The sequence below is a fragment of the Microcebus murinus genome, chromosome 2, assembly GCF_040939455.1.
Source record: "Microcebus murinus isolate Inina chromosome 2, M.murinus_Inina_mat1.0, whole genome shotgun sequence".
NCBI classification, from domain to species: domain Eukaryota; kingdom Metazoa; phylum Chordata; class Mammalia; order Primates; family Cheirogaleidae; genus Microcebus; species Microcebus murinus.
In genome coordinates this window covers 16511217-16528164 of record NC_134105.1, presented here as the reverse complement: position 1 = coordinate 16528164, position 16948 = coordinate 16511217, and the positions used below count along the sequence as shown (strand labels likewise).

Below are 16948 nucleotides of genomic sequence, written 5' to 3'. Positions count from 1 at the left end.
CAGGGCCACCTTGGAAACCCCAACAGAGAGGCCTCACTTGGGGGGCGAGAACCCTGGGCTGGGGTTAGGAGTCCCGGGTTTTAGTGTCACCCCTGTCACTTACTTGGTGTGTGACCCAGGGCAAGTTACTTGTTCTGCCTGGACTGCAGTTTGCTCTCCTGCAAAATGGACCTCGGGGACCCAGGGACCTCCCTTTCGGACGCCTTCCATCTTGTGATACTTCCAGCCTCCAGCTTGGTCCCGGACAGAGTCCCTCACCCTCCCCAAGGCTTGTTTGCCTCCTACGCCCTCCTTTCCAGAAGGAGCAGCCCTCCCCTTTCCTGCCCAAGCCGGGGCCTGGCAGGCGCTGGACTCCAGAGAGGACAGGAGGTGGGGAAACAATCGCAGCCGTTCAAGCTGCCCGCGGTGAGGGCTGGCCGGCTGCCAGTCACAATAGGCCCCGGCACAGAGGGGCGTTTGTCTGGGGACCACGGTGTCATTTAAACTTACACTCTCTCGCCTTGGCCCACTGCCGCCTCTCTTTGCACCCCACCCTCCTGGGCGGCGGGGCCAGCACCGGCTTTGTTAGGAGGTGGGATGTGGATGTGTAGACCCGAGCAGCCCTTCCGTGGGCTGAGAACCGGGCAAAAGAAGGGAGGTGGGGACGGGCAGGGGAGCTGCATGGGTGCGGAGGTGGAAGGTGGCCAAGGTGAGGTGGAGGGAGGAGGCAGTGGGGAGGGAGGGCAGGAAAGGCTTTGGACAGGGCAGGGGGGCTGCACAGAGGGTCAGGAGGGGGCAAGTTCCCGGCTCCTTCCATGACCAGCTAAGTGCCTGCGGGCAAGGTACTTCCTTCCCAGGCCTCAGTTTCCTCAGCTGTAAAATAGGGTGGCTGTCCTGCCCTTAAGCTGTGAGGACTAGATTAAATAAAATGATGACCTTGCCAATACCCACTGTGGCGTAGTGAAGACGGCAAGGGTTTGGATCCCCCCAAGAGGGACCCAGGTGCCAACCAATCCTGCCTCTGCCACCTCTACCCTCACTGTTGTGGATAAATGACTTACTCTACGCGAGCCTCAGTTTCCCCGTGGTACTGGACACTGAAAGTACCCAGCCCAACAAACGTATTTGAATAAACGAAGAGTCGGTCAGGGCTGCGTTGTGTGTCATGTAGGTCCCTCCCACCATAATACATTTCCATGGGCTCTAAAAATTGTATTTTTTTCCAGTATGAGGGAAAAAAAGGGAAACATTTTCTTTACCCCAACTGTTCTTCCCCCATCCCTTTAATTTTAAAAGAAATTAAAACATCTTCCTGGGTCCTTAGAAGTGTTGTGGGACTTGTCCCCTGTGCCTGGTGGCCCTGGTATTGCTTCAGGGCTCTCTCGTCCCCAGGGTCTGCTGGGCCCCCTGCTGAGGAATCGCCACGGAGCCCAGAGTCCTGGGACACTGAGTCGGTGAGGGTTCCGCAGAGACAGAACCAACAGGATGCGTGCGTAGACATGGGAGGGGATTTATTAGTGGAATTGGCTCACGCGATTGTGGTGGCCGACAAGTCCCAGGACTGGCCACCTGCAAGCTGAAGACCCCGGGAGGCTGGTCGTGTGGCCCAGTCCAAGTTCGAAGGCCTCGGAACCAGGGGGGCGGTGGTGTGACCCTCAGTCTGAGGCCCAAGGCCGGGGAGCCTGGTGGGCCGCTGGAGTCCCGAGGCCAGGGAGCCTGGAGCTCTGCTGCCCAGCGCGGGAGACGAGTGTGTCCCAGCTCCAGGAGATGGGCTGACACGCTTGCCTTGTCCCCATTTTGTTCCCTCTGGGTGCCCAGTAGGTGGGATGGCGCCCACCCACGCCGAGGGCAGACCTTCCCTTGTGCGCCCGGACTCGCATGCCGGTCCCCTCTGCAAACGCCCTTGCAGACGCGCCTCACAGCAACGCGTGACCAGGTTTCTGGGATTCCTTGAGCCAGTCCAGTTGACGTCTAAAATCACAGACACTGATGCTCCACACCACAAAGAGCTGACTCAGGGGTCCCTGTTTGTGCCAAACCGCCAAGTTTTGATGGGGTGTGCCCTGGCCCTGAAAGCTAATGGGGCCAGGACAGCCTCAGGTGTGGAGGCTGGAGAAGCCAGGTCTGCCCCACTGCCAGGTGCCCAGGTATGGGAGCTGGGCCCGGCTTTCACGGCACTGGGGTGGGGTGGGGTGGAGTGGGGGCACTCATCACTCGGTCATAATTGCTCCTTTGGGCATCTCTTCTGTGCCTGCCACTGTGCTTGGGGCTCCATGTCCACAGTCCCACTGAACCCTCGTCACATCCCCATTCTGCTCCGCACTCAAGGAAACTGCAACTGAGAGGGGCCCAGTAACTCGCCCAAAGCCACAGAGCTACCAGGGCGGGACTGGGACACAGTCTCCTGCTTCCCAAACAAAGGGTCTCCCCACCCTGCCACTCCTGGAAGTGTCGGAGGGAACGTGGAAGAGACTTTAGGGTGTGCAGAACGTGCAGGGTAAGCGTGAGTCAGGTCCAGGAAATGCACAGATGAGCAGGAAAGAGGCTCGGGGAAGGACATAAAGGGTGTGCCAGGGCCTTGCGTACTGCTGGGGGTGAGTGGGCAGAGCAGGGCGGTGGTGAAGGGGAGAGGGGAGGCGGGCATGGAAGCAGTTGTGCCTCTGTGGGCTGGTGCGTCCTAAGCGGGCCGGGGTAGGGGGAGCCTGGCCAGGTGGTGCTGTTGCTAAACACACTAGCAGGTACTGCACTTCCCCCCTGAGCCGCCCAGAGCCACGTCTGTTCACCCACAGACCACAGCAGACGCCGAGCTCGGCCCACACCTGCCCCATTCAGGGACCACTCGCCACCTCTGCACGAGCAGCTCCGAGTCACATAGGAAGGAGGCTGATGGCCGGGCGGGGGCCACAGGCTTCATGTCCACCTGAGGAGGGAAGTTCCTATCTGGGGACACAGAGCTCATCTCCACCTCCAAATCACACCACAGATGGGATGGCCTCAGGGTGAATGGTCCACCCCAGACTAGAGAGGATGGAAAAGCCCTCTCCACTCAAAACCCATCAGCTGGGCGGGCGCGGTGGCTCACGCCTGTAATCCTAGCACTCTGGGAGGCCAAGGCAGGAGGATTGCTCAAGGTCAGGAGTTCGAGACCAGCCTGAGCAACATCGAGCCCTTGTCTCTACTATAAATAGAAAGAAATTAATTGGACAACTAAATATATATGTAAAAAATTAGCCGGGCATGGTGCACATCCCTGTAGTCCCAGCTACTTGGGAAGCTGAAGCAGAAGGATCGCTTGAGCCCAGGAGTTTGAGGTTGCTGTGAGCTAGGCTGACGCCACGGCACTCACTCTAGCCTGGGCAACAAAGGGAGACTCTGTCTCAAAAAAATAAATAAATAAAATAAAATAAAATAAAACCTCAGGCCTGCTTTGTGCTGGAACTTACGATGGCCAACAAGCCCCCTACAGGATGGATCCTGTAGACCCTGTAGTCTCCTTCCTGGCTGAGCTCCTGACCTTGTTGCTCCTTCCCACCCCTGCCACAGGGCCTTTGCACGTGCCGAAGTCCTCTTTCCTCACCCACTCACACTCTGATGCTTTAACCCGTGTCATGTGCCCTCTCACGGTGCCACGTCCCTCTCACCACTGGCTGCGGTGAGCACCTTCCACTTGTCAGACGGCTGTGTCCCACACCAGACTGTGAGCCCTGCGAGTGGAGGGGCCGTGCTGGTTTTTAGCCACCTGCGGACGCCCCAGTGCCTTGCACACTGCTTGACACATTGCAGGTATGACCACGTTTGCTGAACAAAACACACAACTGGCCGTGTGGGCGAGCAGCGGGCGTTCAATAGTGCCTGGCGGGCCTGCGGCACTGAGCAAGGCTCATGCACAGAAGGCCAGGCTTGCCCCCCCCCCCCCCCCCCGGCCAGGTCATGAAACTCTTGGGCTGTGGGGTCAGAGTCGCCTGGGTCTGATTCCCAGGAATATAGTAGCAGCTCATATTTACTTGGTTCTAAATGCCAAGCCCCTGCTGAGTACCTTGTGCTTATTTGATCATCTCTCCACCCTAAGCAGAAAGCACATTACCATTTAAAACTTTTATGTGAGGAAACTGAGACCCAAGGAGGTTAAGTAACTTGCCCAGGGTCACCAACTGAGGTAGGACGTGACTTCAGGAAATCTGACTTCAGAGTCTGCTCCACGTTTTGAGGGCTTAAAGTATTTAATGAACACTTACTATGTGCCAAACACTGTTCTAAAAACTTTACAAATAAATTTTTATTTGTATAGTTTTTAATTTTCATTTGCATAACTCATTTCATCCCATGACAACCCTCTGGGTTGGGTGTCATTATCCCCATCTTACAGGCAGAGAAACCGAGGCCCAGGGAGGTTAAGTAGCTTCAGGTCACAAAGCCGGGGCAAGTGGCAGAGCTGGGTGGAATTTAGGCCGAATACGCCAGAGTTAATGCTTTTAGCCACGTCTTGTTTTCTGCTCAACAAATGGACATTGTCATTATGGTTATTTTCTTAGGATTTTGTGAGGTGGAGAGGGAAGGGTACCCACTGCTTGAGCTGGGGAGAGCAGTGGAAGTGAAGACTGAATGCAGGGGTGGGGACGGACACATTCCTGAAAGAAATGTCAGATTTGGCGAGGGAATGGGACAGCAGGGTCCCAGCACCTTGGGGTCAGGTGTCTGGGGAGGGCCAGAGTGGAGATCAGATGTATCGTGGATTAACCTGTGATGGCGCGTGCCTGTAGCCCCAGCTGCTCAGGAGGCCGAGGCAGGAGGATCACTTGAGCCCAAGAGTTCAAGACCAGCCTGGGCAACTTAGCAAGACCCTGTCTCTAAAAAAATTAAAAAGCCCTATGTTATGGATTCAGTGTGAGATGTTTGAAGACGCAGAGTGTCAGAGGCAGACTGGCTGGGTGGACTTCGGCAAGTTACTTAACCTCTCTGTGCCTCCCTTTCCTTTTCTGTGAAATGGAGGTAATAATGGGACCTCTGTCACAGGGTTGCTGTCCGGGCAAACGTGACAATAAATACAAAGCTCTGGCAGAGGGTCTCTGCTGCCCCCGCCTCACAAGCAGCCCTTTAATATATTTCACTTCTCCCTCCTCCGCCACCTCTGGGAAGCTCTCCCCAGACCCCAGCCACATCAGGGTCACGGCGAGAATCAGCGGCGGATATAGGACCACCCAGGTCCCCGCAGACCAGTATAGGGCCACCCAGGTCCCCGCAGACCAGGTCAGTAAGTGAGGGAGGAGGAAGAGGGGGAAACGTCACGCTACCCAGTTTCAAAATGTGTCTGAGAAAAAAAAGAATCGTTCTGATTTATTTCCTTCTCCTTCCTGCTCTGTCAGCCCAGGGTTATATAACTGAACTTCTCTGTGAGGTGCCCCTTGGGGGCCTCCAGGAGGCAGGTTGGCGGGGACATAGATAAATATTTCTGTGCTCTCTGCCCCGGCCTGGGTTCTGAGCAAACACCGCAGCCCGCAAGGGAGGCCGTGACCAGGAGGAGGCTCCGGGCTGCGAGTCCGGGCACCCGAGTTCCAGGACCAGCCCTGCCTCGAAGGACGTCACGTGGATGCACCTAGTGAGGTGACGAGTTTTCACGGGAGTGTGACCTGGGAGGAGAGATTCCAGCGTGTCTGGACAGCCATGGAGCCCGGGGTCGGTTCTTCCTGTGGACAGAATGAAGCCCACCCCCCACCGGCCTGGCACTCAAGGGCCTTCACAATTCCGCCCGTCACCTCCCCCTGCCCCCCACAGCCCCTGTTGGCACCCACACGCTCCGTACCTTGGCTCTTTGGGACTACTGAGTTTTCCCCGACGGGACTTGTGCCCTCCACCCGCTCCTCCCCCTGAACTGGCCGTGTGGCGAAGCGGACGGCGGCGCAGGAATGTGGAATTAAACTCGGGTGTGAATTCTGGCTTAGTTGAGTCACCTGGGGCTTGTGACTTAACCTCTCTAAGCCTGTTTCCTCAACAGTAAACTAGGCTTTGTGACTCCTGCCTCAGTCCTTGTGACCACCAACAGAGACCATATTAATAATGGTTAATAATAAGTGCCAGTTACTTAGCCTTACTGTATACACCAGGCACTTGTAAGGGTTTTGCACGCGTAAGTCATGTAGCAACAACACTCACCCCCGGGCACAGTGCCCGAGCCATGGTGGGCACTCACGTCAGTTTCCTTTTTTCTCCCAAAGCCCCCCTCCTGTCTCAAGTAGGTCGGTCTCTTCTGAGAATCCTCACTGCATCTCACAGGTGCCTTAGTTACAGCGCTGATCCTATGCAGGCTTTGTTAGTAGCAGACAAGCGTGGCTTCCTTTCTATTCTAAGTACTCTCTGGGGGACAGACCTGCCTCAGACATAGCCACACTGCCAGCACCCAGCACAGGGCCTGCCACAGAGAAGGCACTGGAATGAGCAAAGGGGTGAACGAGTGCACATGGGCTGTGAGGGAGAGAGACAGACTTACGCAGGTGCCCGAGGATGGGTCGGCTGTGAACACATGCTCAGCTTTCCGGGCTCGGTGAGCGGCCGCCAGAGCCCCTCTCAGCCCCAGGCAGATTCAAGGGACAAGTCACAGCCTCCTCTGGACTTCCTACATTGCTTGGACTTGGACCATATTTTTCTAGTCAAAACCAAGATACTTGTCCCAGCAAAGGATTTTTGGGCCACGAGGCATCCAAGAGGGGTCTGGAAGCTGTGGAATAAATGTAGAAACACTGGAATTTTCAGTACAGTCCAGTGGTTTATGAATTGTAGACTCCCCTCCACCAGGCCTGGCCTGGTCATGTGCCCAGCGTACAATAACTGACTAATAAATGCCTAGGAGATTGGAGGTAGTATGCTCTTTATGCCATTGTGGGTCTAAGATAAGTTACGGTGAAGGAACAAGAGCCTCTCCCCTGGGAAGCCACTTGTTGCAGAAGGAATTAGAATTATTGGCCTTTGCTTTCTACATGGTGGTCTCTCCATTATTCTAACGGCATCCATTACTTCTGACTGGCTACGGAATAAAGCTCCAGGCCGGGCGTGGTGGCTCATGCCTGTAATCCTAGCACTCTGGGAGGCCGAGGTGGGAGGAGGAATACTTGAGCTCGGGAGTTTGAGACCAGCCTGAGCAAGAGTGAGACCCCCGTCTCTACTACTAAAAATAGAAAAAATTAGCTAGGCCTGGTGGTGTGTGCCTGTAGTCCCAGCTACTCAGGAGGCTGAAGCAGGAGGATCACTTGAGCCCAGAAGTTTGAGGTTGCTGTATGCTAGGCTGACGCCACGGCACTCTAGCCTGGGTGACAGAGTAAGACTGCCTCAAAAAAACAAAAAACAAAAACAAAAAAACAAACAAAAACCAGAATAAAGCTCCAGTTCTCTGTCTTGGCAACCAAGGTCTCCCATGAACTTTTCTCAGTCTTATTCACCAACACCTATCTCCTCCCTTTCTCCCCCACCCAAGGCAGAATAGGCGACTTCCTGTCTCCTAAACTCACCAGTGCTCCCCAGCTGTGGCTGCATAGTCTCCCACCCCACATGCTCTTCTGCAGTGTGACGTGGCCGCTCCCCCATCAAGAGGCACCGTCCATTTCTCTACTCTCCTGAATCTAGCTGGGCCCTGTGACTGCTTAGGCCACTAGAATATGTCAGAAGAGACACTGGCAGTTCCAGGCATAGTCCCTAAGTGGCAGCTTCTGCCTCCTACCTCTCAGAATGCTTGCTCTCGGGCCCCTCCCTCTGGGAGCCCAGCTGCCATGCTGTGACGAGCCCAAGGCACACACAGAGGCCCACTATCTAGTGATGCTCTAGTTGAGCCCTCACTGAGAGCAGGGTCAATAGGAACCACGTGAATGAGCCACCTTGGACACTCAGTCCAGTTGAGCCTTCAGGTGACTGAACACCTGACAGCAACCACAGGAGAGATGCCCACTAAGAACCACCCGGCTGAGCCCAGCCAACATTCAGAGGCACGAGAGAAAGTAATAAATTATTGTTTTAAGCCTCCAAGTTTTAGAGTGGTTGGTTACACAGCAACAGAGAACCGGCACAGCAGCCTTCATGCCAGTTCTCTCTTCCCAACTCCAAATCAATCTACACCACCTCTATCATGAAACCCACTGTCTGCTTCTCCCCAGGTCAGGAACTTCTTCCACCTCTGACCCCTTTTAATAATTGTTTGCACCAATCACGATGGCTTAGTGTTGAGATCCCTGGAAACTACCTTTACTTTAAAACATATATAATCTAAACAGAAATTTTCTATCACTTCCAAAAATGGAAAACCAATGTCACTTGACACTAATAGAAGGTAACAACGACATAAATTAGATGAAACAGATCAGTGTCATTATTAAATTCTAGCTAGACACAGTGTTACCTCCCAAGGTGTCTGAGCCCAGAGCTCACTCTCTTCTTAGTGAAGAGGTGACAAGTGTGTGTGACACTGGCAGTATCTGGGCAGTTATAGTGTAGCAGCTTCCGGATCCCTAGGTCTGGCACACGGTCATGTGTCCTTGAATTCAACAGTTCCTGGCAGCCTTGTGATTCCTCCACATTACCGATTGCAGCAGTCACAGGAGCTCACCAGTCTGGCGGGTTCTGCAGCGTTTTGGGAGCCTCCAGCCTTTCCAATACTCTCAAAGGATTAGGTGTATAAAATTCCTCCCACCTAACATGCAACGTACTATTTCTACTGCGTGCACTGAAGCATTGCTTATTCACTCTGACTTCCCATAGCCCTTGCAGCATCTCCTGGATTTGTTTCTTTTATTATTTAAGTATTTCCTTCAAGAGTATTTTCAATGTGGGGCTTTGTGTATTACACCTTCTGAGGCTTTATTTGCCCAAGAATATTTTTATTATGACCACATGTTTGGAGGACAATTTGGCTGGCTTGAAAATTCTGAATTGAAAGAGTTCTTTTCTTTCGGTTCTTAATGACATTACTTCCTTGACTTCCTTTATCAGGTGTTGTCACCGAGAAGTGTAACAATGCCAGTCTGATTCTCCTTCCTTTGTAAGTGATCTGTTACTTCTCTGTGCTCTTCCCTTTTGTCTTTCACATTCTTACTTTCACCACTACACCTGTGCGGGGATTTTTCCTTACTCTCTTCTGCTGTTGGTTACTCTGTGAGCCCTTTCTCAGAATGAATCTGCCTTCATTCATTTTTCTTTAATTTTGGACCTTTTAATCTCTATTATTTCTTCACTTCTTTATCCGTGTCTCCACCTTTATTTTTCTTTCCTCCCACTTTTACTCTCCATGTCGCGTAGCTTCTCTTTTTTTATTTGTTGTTTCTTTACCTTTCCCTGCTGCTTTTGGGGTTAAGTCTCAATCTGCTCATCCTATCTACCAGCAGGCTTTTTTTTTAAGATCACTTTATCCCTGCATCTTCTCAATTGTTTTTTCTTTATATCTGCCCTTTTCCTTTCCTACTTGGCAAGACTTGGCTTTCTGTTCAAGGATCTTTTTGAGGTCTTTGCCCAATTTTAGCCACTAGCCTTCTCCTGCTGCACCTGTCGAGCATAGGCAGCATATTTCACCCTGTAAACTTGGACCACTTTGCCAGTTTGCTTAGCTTTATAGCATCCTTGCACGACTGGAGCTTCATCATCCTTGTGGATGGGCACGGAGCGAACATTGTGTTTCTGTCTCAGCTCTTCGGAAGGTATGATCTTGCTGCAAATGTGGGAAAGTGCACTGAAGTGCCTTTTATGGTTCTTACTCCAGCCAGAAATTGCAAAGGGATTGAATTCCATTTTGATTGCTATTGCTTTAGTGATGGCTGAAAAAGGGAAAAGTCTATGACTTCTTGTTGTTGCGTTATTTCACATATCTCTTCCTTTACCTCATTATGTATAATTATCATGCTTTCCCTTAAAATCCTGGTCCATCTGCTTCAATAATTCTGCCTCAGATGGCATAGGTGGCTTGATTTGTTGTCTTTCGTTTATAGCAGTTGCGCTTCTCAGGTGTCTAATTATTTTGGCAGGTTAAGTTCAAGTTCCCCTGGGGGTACCAGCTATCTGTCTGGTAACGTGCCCTGGGGAAGGGCCAAAAACATCCAGAGAGGGAAAAGGATGAACCCCAGGGCAGACAGCCATTGCAGCATCCTGGGTCCCCTCTCTGGCTGGCACTCTGCCAGCTGTGACCCTCTCGCTTCACCTGTAAGTTCCCAGGGAGAAGCGGGCTCAGCGGTGGTGGACTCCTCTTGTGAGGTCCCACCAGCGGGGGGGGGGGGGCACTCATGGAGCAGGGGATGCCTGAGCGCCTGCCTGTTTTTATCAATTCCTCACTCCAGCAGGCTTCGAGCTGCCCCGGACCACTCTGGGCTGTAGTGGTTGTAGCGGGACAGTGGGACGGGTAAGAGTTCAGGCTCTGGGGTCATCAAACATTCATTCTTCCCACACCAGAAGCCTGTATGTGTCAGGACATTGAGCTGTGTGGTGTGAGACAGTGGGAACGGGGCGAAGTCCTTGCCCGGAAGGAGGTTACGCTCTGACAACAAACTCACAGACTCAGATGTAATCCTGACACCACCACCTGGGCAACTCACTTAGTGTTTCTAAGCCTCAGTTTCTTCATCTGCAAAATGGAGATGATAATAGCACCTATTTATAGGGTTCTGCTATTTATAGCACCTATTTAATCCTCCCTCCTGAGGCGGGAGGATTGCCTGAGCTCAGGAGTTCAAGACCAGCCTGAGCAAGAGCGAGATCCCGTCTCTACCATAAATAGAAAGAAATTAGCCAAACAACTAAAAATAAAAAAAATAAAAAATTAGCTGGGCATGGTGGCGCATGCCTGTAGTCCCAGCTACCCGGGAGGCTGAGGCAGGAGGATTGCTTGAGCCCCGGAGTTTGAGGTTGCTGTGAGCTAGGCTGACACCATGGCACTCTAGCCCGAGCAACAGAGTGAGACTCTGTCTCAAAAAAAAAGAAAAGTTATGGTTAAAAAGCAGCGATCCACCTGCCTCAGCCTCCCAGAGTGCGAGGATTACAGGCGTGAACCACCGCGCCAGGCCACTTTGTCTCAATTTAAAAAAAAAGAAAACAAAAAAAAAGGAAAGACAGAGAACTGGGGAAAGGGACCGGTTATCTGAAATCTAACAGCTTTAGTAGTACCAATAGTTCTCTCTGGGAAATGGAACTTGGTTTGTTTCCCTGGAGATTGAGGTTGCTGTGAGCTATGCTGACTCGATGGCACTCACTCTAGCCTGGGCAACAAAGTGAAACTCTGTCTCAAAAAAAAAAAACCAAAACAAAATAAAATTGAGACAAAGTCTCACTCTGTCACCCAGGCTAGAGTGCCATGGCGTCAGCCTACCTCACAGCAACCTCAAACTCCTCGGCTCAAGCGATCCTCCTGCCTCAGCCTCCATGTAGCTGGGACTACAGGCACACGCCACCACATCTGGCTAATTTTTCTATTTTTAGTAGAGACAGAGTCTTGCTCTGGCCCAGGCTGGCCTCAGACACCTGGCCTCAAGCAATCCTCCCAGCTCGGCCTCCCAGCATGCTAGGATTACAGGCATGATCCACCGTGCCCAGACTCCTTCTTTTCTTAATTGCTAAAGGCAGTGCCGTGGGGAGGTTAGTGCTTCCAGGGCCATGGGCCTGGCCTGGAGTCTCAGCCATTTCTCATTAGCTCGAGGACAATGGCATTGGTGGCACAGTGCCCATAGCCCACAGTACTTTTAGGAGCTCACAAACATGTTTTCATTTCTTTCGAAGTCTGAAGGAAAAAGGGACTTTTAGGTTGAAGAAGATGTTTTAATGTTCCAACGCAGTCATAAATATAATTTGTAATGTTTTTATGGAGGAGGGGACATTGCCCGGGGCTCAGGGAAGTCAGAACGCATCCTAGGCAGCTCTGCAGCAACCCATAAGTTGCTTGTCTCTGAACCTTGGTGGGGCTGGGGAACAATACTACCCACCTCCTGGGGGTGTCAAAGGGCCTGCAGGAGGCATGTGCAGCATCCGGCTCTGTGTGGGCACCCAGGGAAGCTCTCCGCCAATAGAGTTAACCATTTGTTTTCCTCTGGGAACTCAAACTGAAACCTCAAGAAACCTCCAGGACGGGCATGGGCACAGCAGTGAGGGCAAAAGTCACACAATTGCTTTTTGTTGCACAACAGGCTCAGGAAATACACCCAGGTGGAGGGACAGATCAAAGCTTCCAAGCAAGGCCACCGTGTTCTGTGGGTCTGCCAGAAACCAGACTGGCAGCAAAAAGGGCTCTTGCTGAATGCCCAGTGCAGGCCCTGGCTGCTGTTAGCAGGCATTGAAGAAGTGGACTGCATGAATGAACCAATGATGGGTGAATTGTGGGAGGAATTTTAAAATCCTGAGGCTCTTTGCCCTAAAAGTTGGCTCAGCAGATCTCTAGACATAAACGACTCCAAAGGAGAAGGGAAATTAATACTTACGAAGTGATTGCAGTGGCTACTATCGTCTCTGGCTCATAAATTAGGAAACTGAGGCTCAGAGAGGAGATGTGGCTTGAGGCAGAGCACAAGGCTTTTCCCCTACTCTCTTCCAACCTTCCTCCCTGCGGGTCCTTTCGCTCACAGCGAGCCCTGGAGCAGGGCATGCTGGCCTTCCACTGCCCCCAGGCCTCCAGCAGGTACTGCCCCACCAAGGGCCCCAGCAGCTCAGGTGTGTCCCGTCCAGGCAGGACAGGCTGCAGAATAGGCCTCTCTGTCTTAGAGATTGGCACACCCTCTTTCCCTTCCCTAGGCCCAACTGCAGCCACTATCCTGGGAGTTTCAAACCGCATGAAGTTCCCGCCCCGCCATCCGACTCCAGCTCTGGCATCCCCACTCCCTGCCCGGCTCAGGAATCCACCGAGGCTCACTGGCTGGCTCTGTCCTTGGCTCGGTCCCTTTCCTTTCTTCCTGTCTTCTCCTGCCTACTTGGGATCTACACTTCTGATCAGGAATTCATTTCAGAGCAAACAATGAGGGGATCCATCCTGCTGGGTCCCAAAGAGACTGCGGGATGCCACAGGCCGAGAGGCCAACCACAGCATCTGGAGGCAGGATGGATGGGGATGGGGAAACCGAGGAGGGAAATACGCACAGGGCTTGGAGGTCGTCCAGGACACACAAACATGCTGCCGCTTCTAGCCCACTGCGGAGGCCCTCGGACAGCAGCACGCACAGTGCACACCTTAACACGGGCACTTCTGGCCGGCCATCGCTCAGCCCAATTTAGGGAGGTTTCTATTTTAGATATTTTTCTTCGATATCAAATATATAACTTTAAAAATAAAATCAGGTGAACGTATGTAATTCTGGATCTTTCTTGTCATCATACATGAGATTTTTTAGAAATTAAAAGGATTTATTGGGCAACTTAAAATCCATTTTACCTTTTTCTTTTTAAGCTTTCATCTCAACTTATTGGAAGATTGGAAAATAAAGGGACGTGTTGTTGCATTTACAAATCCCAGAGAATGTCACCTCCCGCTGTAGTGTCAAAAGAACTTGGAATTCGGAGACGTGGGTCTTCCCTGACTTTACATGTCCTTGAGCACATCTCATCCTCCCCAGATCCTGGTTTCCAAACCTTTAAAATGAGGATGTCCCCTTTACTCCCTCTCAGGGTCCCAATAGCTCTAACACCCTAGGGCTGTGTCCCAGGAACAATGCGATGGGAGCCAGCTGGGACGTTGCTTTGCCCTCTTGGAGCCGGGGGAGCAGCAACATAGTGCCCAGGCCTCTCCCTTGGGCGCGACTGTCTAGAACTAGACCCTCCCCTGAGAAAAGGCACTGATGGCGGCGGCTGAGAGGGCAGAGGTGCAAACCCATGAGAGGGGCTGGCCGTGGGTGGCGATTGCACAATGAGAACTGAAGCTCAAGGTCAGTTTTGTCAGAATCTCCTCTCTCAGAGCCAACGGCCCCTTCCTCAGCCTGGGCTGATGCATCCACAGGTTCCCTGAGCACCCACCGTGAGCACACGCTGGGCTAGGTGGCGGACAGGGAGGAGCAGGGTGGGCTTGCGCCCTGTTCTCACAGGGTTTATAGCGAAATGCAGATAGAAAACAAAAGGTCAGGAGCAATTATGGAAAGTGCTACAAGGAGAAGCTTTTTTTTTTTTTTTTTTTTTTTTTGAGACAGAGTCTCACTCTGTTGCCCAGGCTAGAGTGAGTGCCATGGCGTCAGCCTAGCTCACAGCAACCTCAAACTCCTGAGCTCAAGCAATCCTGCTGCCTCAGCCTCCCGAGTAGATGGGACTACAGGCATGTGCCACCATGCCTGGCTAATTTTTTGTGTATATATATTTTAGTTGGTCAGTTAATTTCTTTCTATTTTTAGTAGAGACTGGGTCTCGCTCAGGCTCGTTTCGAACTCCTGACCTTGGCCTCCCAGAGTGCTAGGATTACGGGTGTGAGCCACTGCGCCCGGCCCAAGAAGAAGCTTTGAGCTTGGCTCTTTGGGGGTATAGTGCCTCCTGTCTCCTGTGGCCATGCTCCCCTGAGCTCCTCACTGCCACTCGAGATCTTTGCTTCTCACATATTCCTGGTCAACCCAGGGGGATGGAAACCCAGCACAACTGCCAGGAGGTCAGAAAAACTAAAGACCCCTAACTGTGCTTAGAGTGGCTCTACTTCAAGGACATAGCTATGAGGCAGCCTGAGGCAGGAGTGGCCACGGTCTGGGCAGTGATGCGCAAGCCACTGCACCAGATTCCCACGGTGTGCCTGGCTGACCACACACACCCGTGGCTGGCTGGCTGGGCACCACGCTGCCTCCCTTCAGCTCACGTCACCACCAGCCAGCACAGAGCCCCGCAGGGACAAGGCGAAGAGTGCTCCAGCCTGTGATGGGTCACAGGAGTCCCCTTCCCTTTTCCTCTTCCCCTCCCATCAGATACTCATCATCCTCTGTAGTCTCTTGGCTGCCCCTCTGTCCCCTCTCCTTACCCCTGTAACTTTGGGGTGGACACTTAGAGGACATAAAAAAGGTCTCTGACCTACTTGGAGTTCCAGCTCGTTCATCTACTCTGTGTGGCTCTGGGATTGGGATCCCGAGTTGCTATGCCTGTGCTCTGGCTATGCCTGTCACTTTACTGCCACCAACAAGCACACGCACACACATCCTCAAGAGGGAGTGCCTATAATCTCTTACTCTGAGCTTATGTTTACCCTGTTCCATCCACCTAGACCACTGCCTCCCACATCCATACCCATCCGTCAGAACCTAGCCATCTCTAAGTCCACTATTATTTGCTGACGACGCCCCATGTGTCAAGCATCGGGCTTCACATTCATTCATTCAACAAATACATACTGAGACACTGTACGCCAGGCGCCCTGCTGGTGCTGGGGGCACAATAGTAAACCAACTAGACAAGGTCCCTGTCCCCAGAGAGCCACAGTCTAGCAGAAATTAATAGCTAGTGCTTATTGAGTGCCTGCTATATACAGACCCTGTACTGAGCACTTTATATGGATTATCCGACTTAATCTGTCAGAGAAATTGTTTCATCTAAGGAGCACATCAAACTGAACCACAGAGAAGAGACCGGACTTGCCCAAGGCTAAGTTAGACAGCCCTGGCTGGGGGCCAAGGCAGGGCTTCCAATGCCCACATTGACTCATCCCAAAGCCCTGCCCTAACCACTACCTTTCCTTTCCCAGACCCGCTCAAATTCCACCTCCTCCAAGGAGCTTTCTGGAATCTTCTTCCCAGACTCCAGGCCTTCCGTGGTGTCTCTAATCCAGCCCTCATATTCCACACAGCCATGTCCTCATCCCACAAGGATGCCCAGAAAACCAGAGTCCTTTCTGCCTGGTTTCTCGGGCACAGCGAGTCTGATGAGCGCCCTGGAACTGCTCCAAACGTGCCTGTTGAATTTGCTGATCTGAGCTGGAACCCTGGGTTCCTCCCATGCCCCTTCCCCTGGTGTGAGTTTTCGTCTCATTGAATCACAGATCTTCAGGAAGGGCCTCCACATCAAGATGCCCATTTCACAGATGAGACAAACAAAGTCGCAAGCGGGTAAAAGTCCCATTTTCCTCCAGGCGGCCGGGTCAAAACCCTGTTTCCGGTGAGCCCCAGTCCCCTCCGCCGGAGGCTTGTGTAGGTGGGTTGGACACGGAAACTACCTGCCTTCTGGGTGCCCAGTAGGTATATCAAGCCCCCAATGCAGGCTGGCTCTAGGGGCGCTTCTCCGCGCTCAAGTGAGCTTTGTTCGCACTCCGGGCACCTGTACGCACCCCCTTACCTCCAAACCTCCCTGGGGGCGATCGGCCTCCCTCCCACCGCCCCAACCCTCCGCCCTCGCGCGCAAACACCAGGCACCGGCTCCAACAAAGGTGCGGGAGAGCCCGGGCCCCCGTTTCCCATCCCCCAGCCCCGGGCTCTCCTTCGCCCAGCGCGGCCGGCAGGTGGACAGCGGCCGCGGCGCCCGAGCCTCCTACCTGCTCCGGCGAGCCCCGCTCGGCCTCCCGCCGCCCGCCTGGGTCGCCGCGGGCGCCGCCGCCTGGCGCTGCTCGCCCGGCCCCCGCCCGCCCCGCCCCGCGCAGGTGATCGCCGCGCCGGCCGCCGAGGGGGCGCCGGGGTCCCGCGCCTGAGGCGGCGGCGCCTCCCCGTGGTGTCCCCGCGCCTCTCCCGGCCGGGTCCTTCCTGGGACTCGGATTCCGGCCCCCACCGCCTCCCAGGGCAGACTCCTGGGGGCAAAAGAGGAGGAAGGGGCGTCGCGCACACGCCCAGGTGAGCGCGGGGAATGTGCGCGGGCGTCTCTAGGCGGCGGGCGCGGGTGTGGTGGGCGGGTCGGGCAGGCGGGGTCCCGGCGGCCGGAGCGGGTTAGCCCGGGGGAAACGCGTCGGCGGCGCGGGCGAGGCCGCCTCCCGCACACGGTGCGCCCCGCCGCCCGGCCCAGGCCTGCCCCGCGCAGCGGGCGCTCGGTCCACGGCGACGGCGGGGCGGAGGTCGCGGAGAGGCCCAGCGCCTCTCCTTTC

At 53.7% G+C, this 16948-nt stretch overlaps 1 protein-coding gene and 1 pseudogene across 4 annotated transcripts in view; both read right to left on the bottom strand.

Moving 5' to 3' along the window:
• NCMAP (non-compact myelin associated protein) overlaps nt 1-16478 on the bottom strand; it is a 38109-nt gene extending 21631 nt beyond the window's left edge. The window contains exon 1 of one of the 4 annotated variants that reach the window (XM_075995208.1): nt 16409-16478. The gene's annotated coding sequence lies outside the window, so the exon portion shown is untranslated. The remainder of the gene's footprint in view (nt 1-16408) is intronic. The other 3 variants (XM_075995221.1, XM_075995217.1, XM_075995213.1) reach the window with 3 other exon arrangements.
• LOC142862420 (large ribosomal subunit protein uL24 pseudogene) lies at nt 5777-10699 on the bottom strand (annotated as a pseudogene).
• Nucleotides 16479-16948: the final 470 nt, after the last annotated feature.